Raw genomic sequence first — 7,009 nt, 5'->3', positions numbered from 1 at the left:
GAAGGCAGACACTTAACTGACTCAGCCACCTAGGTGCCCCTGGCACATACCTCTTTTTAAAGAAGTCCTCACTCTAAGCCTCCAGTGAAATTTTAAATAAAGCTTGGGAGTAAATAATAGTCTACACTGGTGAAACTGGCTCTCTACTTTACCCTTTGCAACCTTGCATAGAGGGTCTAGGACCTTACTTTAAATGAGGAGTCTCTTGACAACTATTGTTTGGTACTTAAGCTTTGGCTCAAATGCAAAACTCAGGGAAGATAGAAAGTTTCCATTATCCTGTAACAGTAGCTGTTCTGTTTCCCTTTACTGTCTCGTGTGTAGCAGAATATTTATAAGGTAGACATGTTTGCAGAAGAGAACCCTAATGTGAACAGGGGTCTCACAGACCTAATTCCACCTCTTTTCCTCACTGAAGAGATACCAAGGTTTGCCTGGGGAAATGCAATAACAGGGGAGATGAACTCATTTCTGGTTCGCTGCTCAGAAATCGGCTTTTATAACTTCCCCTCTGCCAGTGAGATAAAAATGAAGGCGGCGATTTTCTTCCCGTTTCTGAGCCCGTGCTCCACCACTGCACACATCTCAACCTTTGGCTGTGAGTGGCTGAGAGCAGAGCACCTTCCCCAATTGCTCTGGTAGGACCCCCAGGCCAGCCGAAATGGCTTACACTGCACATCACCTGAGCAGCTGCCCCTTTCAAAGAGGAATTGGCTAGAAGCACTTTGTTTGGCTTCGTGAGTCAGCTGGAAGGAGACCCGTGGCTCTGAACTAGGATTACAGAGAAAAGGGGCCATTTGTCTGGCAGAGTGGAGGAGCCTCGCATTGGGATTTCTCATTACCTTTTTTTTTTAAATTTTTTATTGTTATGTTAATTCCCATACATTACATCATTAGTTTTAGATGTAGTGTTCCATGATTCATTGTTTGTGCATAACACCCAGTGCTCCATGCAGAACGTGCCCTCTTTAATACCCATCACCAGGCTAACCCATCCTCCCACCCCTCCTCCCCTCTAGAACCCTCAGTTTGTTTTTCAGAGTCCATCGTCTCTCATGGTTCGTCTACCCGTCCGATTTCCCCCCCTTCATTCTTCCCCTCCTGCTATCTTCTTCTTTTTTTTTTTCTTAACATATATTGCATTATTTGTTTCAGAGGTACAGATCTGAGATTCAACAGTCTTGCACAATTCACAGCGCTCTCCATTACCTTTTGAATAACCCTTGTTTGTGGCTGGAATCCTATTACTGTCTGAAGTTCAGGGTGGGCCTCTTTGCTCCTTACCTTTCTTCCAAGAAGTGCAGGGCAGAACTTGCATTTGTGGTGCTTGCTCCCTGGGGGTGAGGGCAGGTAGAGTCAGGTAGCAAGTGAGTGACCAGAACACAGAGCAGCCAGTTAGCCAAGGCTTTAATGCTTTGGTCTGAGCCTTGTGTTTATCCTGCTCCCCAGAGCTGTGGTTGTCTTAGGGTCCTGCATATGGTGTGGCCTCAGAGGGAAAAGAATTAGATTATTCTATTCAACACTGTGTGAGGACTCTAGGCTAGGAATTTTATGGTCATTATTTCGTTGCAGATTCATGACAGCATCGTAACTATGTTTCCCTCTCATAGATGAGAAAGAAGTTAAGTAGTTGTCTAGAGTTACACAAGTTAGAGGTTTAGAGGGAGGTCAAGTTCTTGAAGCAATCCATGGGACCTCCCCACAAGAATCCAGAGATAAAAACTATAGCATTGATCTCATACTTAAATTAATCAAATTGACATATAATGAAAAGCAACGGCTTGCTTCCTTGTAGCCCCAGGAAGAGCCACTTGACTATAGCTAATCAGTGATATAAATGCCTCTCTCAAAGGAATATGTGATCAGAATTCACAGGCAGTAGGAATATGGGAAAGAGAGGAATAAGCCTCAGGGGGTGTTGGAGAGGAATTCTCCCAGTGCACCCCGACCCGGGCACGGGGGTGGGGGAATTGGGGAGATGTTGGTCAAAAGGTATAAACTTGCAACTCAAAGATGAGTAAGTTCTGGAGATCTAATGCACAGCATAATGATTGTAGCCAACAGTACTTTATTATATACTTCAAAGTTGCTAAGAGACTAGATCTTACATGTTCTCACCACAAAAATAAATAATTATGTGATGTAGAAGTGTTAATTAACACTACCTTCATAATCATATTGCATATATAGAAATACTCGAATCAACAGGTTGTGCATCTTAAACTTCCACAAGGTTACATGTCAATAATATCACAATTAATACATATCATGAGGCAAGCCCAGATCAATGAAAAGAAATAAATCTTTTTTTTCTGGGGGAGAAACACAAACAAGGGAATACAAACCTACTCTGTTGGTTTGTACCACTCTGCCCCAGGAAAGGCTATCCCATCTTGTTTGAATGGCCTTCATCAGTGTCAGAACTTTTCAGTTTGGCGAGAAGAATTGATTTAAGATTGTCTTCTCCTGGGTGCCTGGGTGGCTCAGTTGCTTAAACGACTGCCTTCGGCTCAGGTCATGATCCTGGAGTCCCTGGATCGAGTCCCACATCGGGCTCCCTGCTCGGCAGGGAGTCTGCTTCTCCCTCTGACCCTCCCGACCCTCCCCCCTCTCATGTGCTCTCTCTCTCTCAAATAAATAAATAAAATCTTTAAAAAAAAAAAAAAAGATTGTCTTCTCCTAACAGGATTGTTTCAGCAGAGAAAGAAACACAGCTTATGGAGTTCTTGATGTGAGGAGGCATTTTCAGAGGTTCTGAGGGAACTTTTGGGACATTCTCAAACAAAGCCCCTATGGACACACTCCTCTGCCAGACAAAAGCCTGTGAGTGGGGTATCCCATCCTCCCAAATCCATCCCTTTGTTGGTGTAATGAGGGAGAAAGGGCCAGGGTGGGGGAGATCTCTTTATCTATAGCTGGTATTAGGTTTGCACCCATCAATCACTAGTCAACCAGTTGGTCTTTGTGGATTTCTTCATGGGTATGAATTGAACAACATGTAAATGCTGTCTTTTCCTCTCCATTTCATTGCCATGACAGTGCTTCTTGCTCCATATCCTTAATCAACCATTCCATGCCAACACCTGTTGAAGTGAAACTTGTAATGCAAATGATTGCTCTTCCGAAGTTGAAAGCCCTGGGCAGTGTTGGAGGGATGAAAATTATGCTTTGATGTCTCCTTCTTATTTGTGATGTTGATCTCTCTCATTTTCCACGATGCCTTCTCATTCTTTTTTGGTTCCAGCCAAACCACTTCCTCCATTTTCCTTTTCCTCTAGGTACAGGTTTGCTTTTCTGTTTTGGATGTAGCCTATATCCGTTATATGTGTGTGTGTCTGGAAATTCTTTAAAAATTGACTTTGAAGTTAGAACTTTTCACATGCATGTTGTTTAAAGGATCAAGTGATTCTATAAATCTTATTATGAATCCTAGCATTCTCCTGCCTCCAGTGCCCATGTTCTGTGCTCTTCAGAGACAGTCACTTTCAATTGTCATAGCTACTTCTTTTGGTAGTTTTCGTATCTCTAAATAATATATTTATTGTTACTTCTCCATTCTGGGGGATTTAAGCATTCTGTAATTTCTCCTTTCACTTTTCCTTATATCAGCACATTTCTTATCCTCTCCTTCACCCCATCCTCCCCAAATAGTTATACCACTTTGGTTAGATCAATATTCAGCATTTACATTTTTATGACTTTAAATAAATGCTATTCATAGCAGAGCCATATGTATATATATGCTATGAAATATTTTCCTTTCTGGTGTAATATTTGCTTTCTCTGAAGTTAACAATTGCTTTCTGAGTTGTTTTAGTTTTCTATGTAGTTAAATCATCCCTAAGCTCTTCCTGTTGCTTATTTCTGCTTTAGTAACCTTAAAACCCCAAGCATTCTACATATTTTATCTGCTCGGAGTCTTTTAGAGCTTGTTTCTTGCTACAACATGGAGTGGTTGTCTCTGGCCAGCATGTGCTATTGTCAACTTGGGGTCTCCCTTTACCTTCAACATGAAAATTGTTTTGGCTTTTTTTATTGGGTTGAACCCCCATTTCTTAGATACCATACCTTCCTTAGTTCTTTTTTAAAAATACTCTCTCATTTTGGTGCCACCCATCTTCCAATAACTTCCTGATAAGGGATCCATTGTGATTGGTGGGGTGTAGCATTCTTCGTTGGAAATAATTTTTCCCTTCAGATTTGGAACATATTACTCCATTCTTCTCTAGTTTCTGGTGTTGCTATTCAGAAGCCTGAAACCACACTGATTTTTCACCCTTTGTAAATCATTTTTTCTTCTTCTTGGAAACTATTGGACTATTCTCTTTGTTCTATCTTCCAAATTTTCAAGATTGTGTGCCTTGCTGGGTGTTTATTTTCATCTGCTTCAATATGGGAAGTTACGCCTTTCAACTGTGGGAACATTTCTCCTTCTCCTCCTGCTCCTCCCCCTCCTTCCTCCCTCCCCCTCTTCCTTTCCCTCCTCCTCCTCCTCTTCTTCCCTTCTTCTTCTTGTCTATTCTTTTTCTGTCTGTTTTCCTGTCCCTGAATCTCTCTCTCTCTGCCTCTGTTTCTTTCTCTCTCTCTCTCTGGAATTCTGATTATTTTGGTATTGAGCCTCTTCTAATCTTCCTGCTTTTAAAAATTTTGTTCCAATTCTTTTTCTTTTAGCTTTATTTTTGCCCCAAATAAGACTAAATTCATTATATTCAACTTTGTCTTCTTATTCTTCTAATGAGGATTTTAAAAAGTTCTGCTCTCATATTTTTAATTTTAAAGAACTGTCTTATTTTCTGGACTGAGTTCTTGTTTCATGAAAATAACAGTCGGCTCTTATCTCTTTGAGGATACTCATGATGGGTTTTTGAAGGTTTTATCTCCTCACACAGTCGCTTTTATTTGTCTGTTTGCTCTGGTCTCTGCCTTTCATGTTAGAAGCTTTCCTCTGATGTCTGGTGACCCTTAGCTGCTTGTTTCTGTTAATAAATGGAGCCCTAAAAGCTGTAAGAAGCTCTGTGTTTGTGGCTTCCTTGGAAGGTGATCTGGCTGTGTTGGTTTACTGGGAACTGCCCACCTCCCCACTTCGATACCAACATCTTTAGACATTTTTCATTTGGGCAGGTGAGATTCTTTCCAGAGAAGAATCTTCTTATCTCCTGCCTGAGTGTCTGATATCCTTTTTATAACCCAAATGGGAGGAGAAGTGGGAGATCTCATATTCACTTTGTAAATATCGCGTATTGCAAGTGTTTTCTGGACTCTGTGTATGGAGAGCTCCTTCCCAGAGACACTGCATTTTACCCCCAGAGAAGAAATCTCTAGAGTGCTGAGACCTGAAGGAGTAGGTAGATGATCTGGGCTCTACCAGCTCATTAAATAGAATTCAGCCCTGTCTTTGTCCTTCAACCTTTGCATCCAGAGGTAAATTACACTGCCAATTCTTGAGCATTTGGGTTATCCTGGTTGCTTTCCCATTGCTGGCTTAGGGTTCTACATTCCTGAGTCTATGCCAGGTGTCACTTATACTTTCTGCTTTCCAGTTTCCTAAATTCTATAGGTATTGTCTTTTCTCTCTTTCTTATCCTTATGGTTTGTTTATTTTTTTAAAAGATCCTCTCATTGTTACTTTAATGTGATGTAATGAAGGAGTGGAAATGTATATATTTATTCAGTTGCTCCTCTTAGCTGAAGTCCCTATTTTTCTGTTAAAGTCTTAATCATTCAATGTTTTGATTAATTAGTATTCTATATATGCATTCTGCTTTGATGGGGAGAAAGAGAATGCGGGGGGCATGATATTGTAATAACTGAACCCATTTGTCTATGTTTTTTTGGAGTCAATATGGATTTAGCCCTCTTTCCTGTTTAAAAAGAAGTGATGTTCAGAAAATGATCCTGAATCATTCTTGGGACAATGAGGAAGACTCAGCTGTATTCAGTTTATAATCCTTGGGCCAAAAGGAGCAATATTATAAAACACATTTTTTAAAAAGTTTTTACAATTGATGTTTTCTGATTAACCCTCCAATAACTGGACATGGAAGGTAGCCCATGCATCTTTGGCTACATCAGGCTTTGTTGAGATTTTCTCTGTGTCAGTGAGTTCTCCTTTACATTGATATCTTTTCTCTTCTCCCTTCAGTTTAACATCAAAAGAGAACAGGAAGATGCAGAATAGTTGAAATAAAAGGAACAGATTAGCCATAACTTGCCCCCTTTCCCTCCCACCTAAAGATAACCATTGTTAACACGTTGCTATATTCTCGTTTTTAAAAAATTTTTTTAAAGATTTTTATTTATTTGTTTAACACAGAGAGAGAGAGCACAAGTAGGCAGAGCAGCAGAGAGAGGGAGAGGGAGAAGCAGGCTCTCCGTCGAGCAGGGAGCCCGATGCGGGGCTCAATCCCAGGACCCTGGGACCATGACCTGAGCTGAAGGCAGACGCTTAACGACTGAGCCACCCAGGCGCCCCCAGAAATCTTTCTTTAGTAAACGGAAGTAACCAGGGGAAAGCGCGAATGCAGTCCCCCACTACCACAAATTATGCAGTCGAGTTTCCCACATTTGGGGAAATCGCAGGGGTCAGCACATCCGGAGTGCAATGGATAAGCCTCGCCCTGGGAAAACCACCTTCGTGATCATGGTATCTCCCCTGCCAGGTAAGTATCGTTTTTTAAAATTTTTTAAGGCACTTTTTTCTCAAAGATATTTTTGATCATGGAATTGTCTTAGACGATGAATAAGTTGTCAGAAAAGACCACCCAATCTCCTTACACTCTAGCTTCCCCAATTGAAGGTGACTGATTTGGGAACCCCACGTCTTAATTTTATAGGGTTGACATTATGTTTTGTGTTTGGTTACTCTATGGTGCTCTCTCCCTAGAACCCTCTCCTTCATTTCCCTCCTGCTTCACACACACACACACACACACACACACACACACACACACACACAATGTGTAGTCCATGCAGAAAAACAATACTATCACTTTCCAGAAGGAGGGACAGC

At 41.3% G+C, this 7,009-nt stretch overlaps 1 non-coding gene across 1 annotated transcript; it reads right to left on the bottom strand.

Annotated features, from left to right (window-relative positions):
- Positions 1-6,503: 6,503 nt before the first annotated feature.
- LOC115941099 (U1 spliceosomal RNA) lies at positions 6,504-6,667 on the bottom strand. The gene has a single exon (XR_004075852.2). It is a non-coding gene; the product is annotated as a U1 spliceosomal RNA (small nuclear RNA).
- Between the last annotated feature and the right edge of the window lie 342 nt (positions 6,668-7,009).

Source organism: Leptonychotes weddellii, chromosome 9, assembly GCF_054177405.1.
Source record: "Leptonychotes weddellii isolate Sample4059 chromosome 9, ASM5417740v2, whole genome shotgun sequence".
Taxonomy (NCBI): domain Eukaryota; kingdom Metazoa; phylum Chordata; class Mammalia; order Carnivora; family Phocidae; genus Leptonychotes; species Leptonychotes weddellii.
Note: the sequence above shows the minus strand (reverse complement) of the source record. Positions and strands in the feature narration are given on the sequence as shown.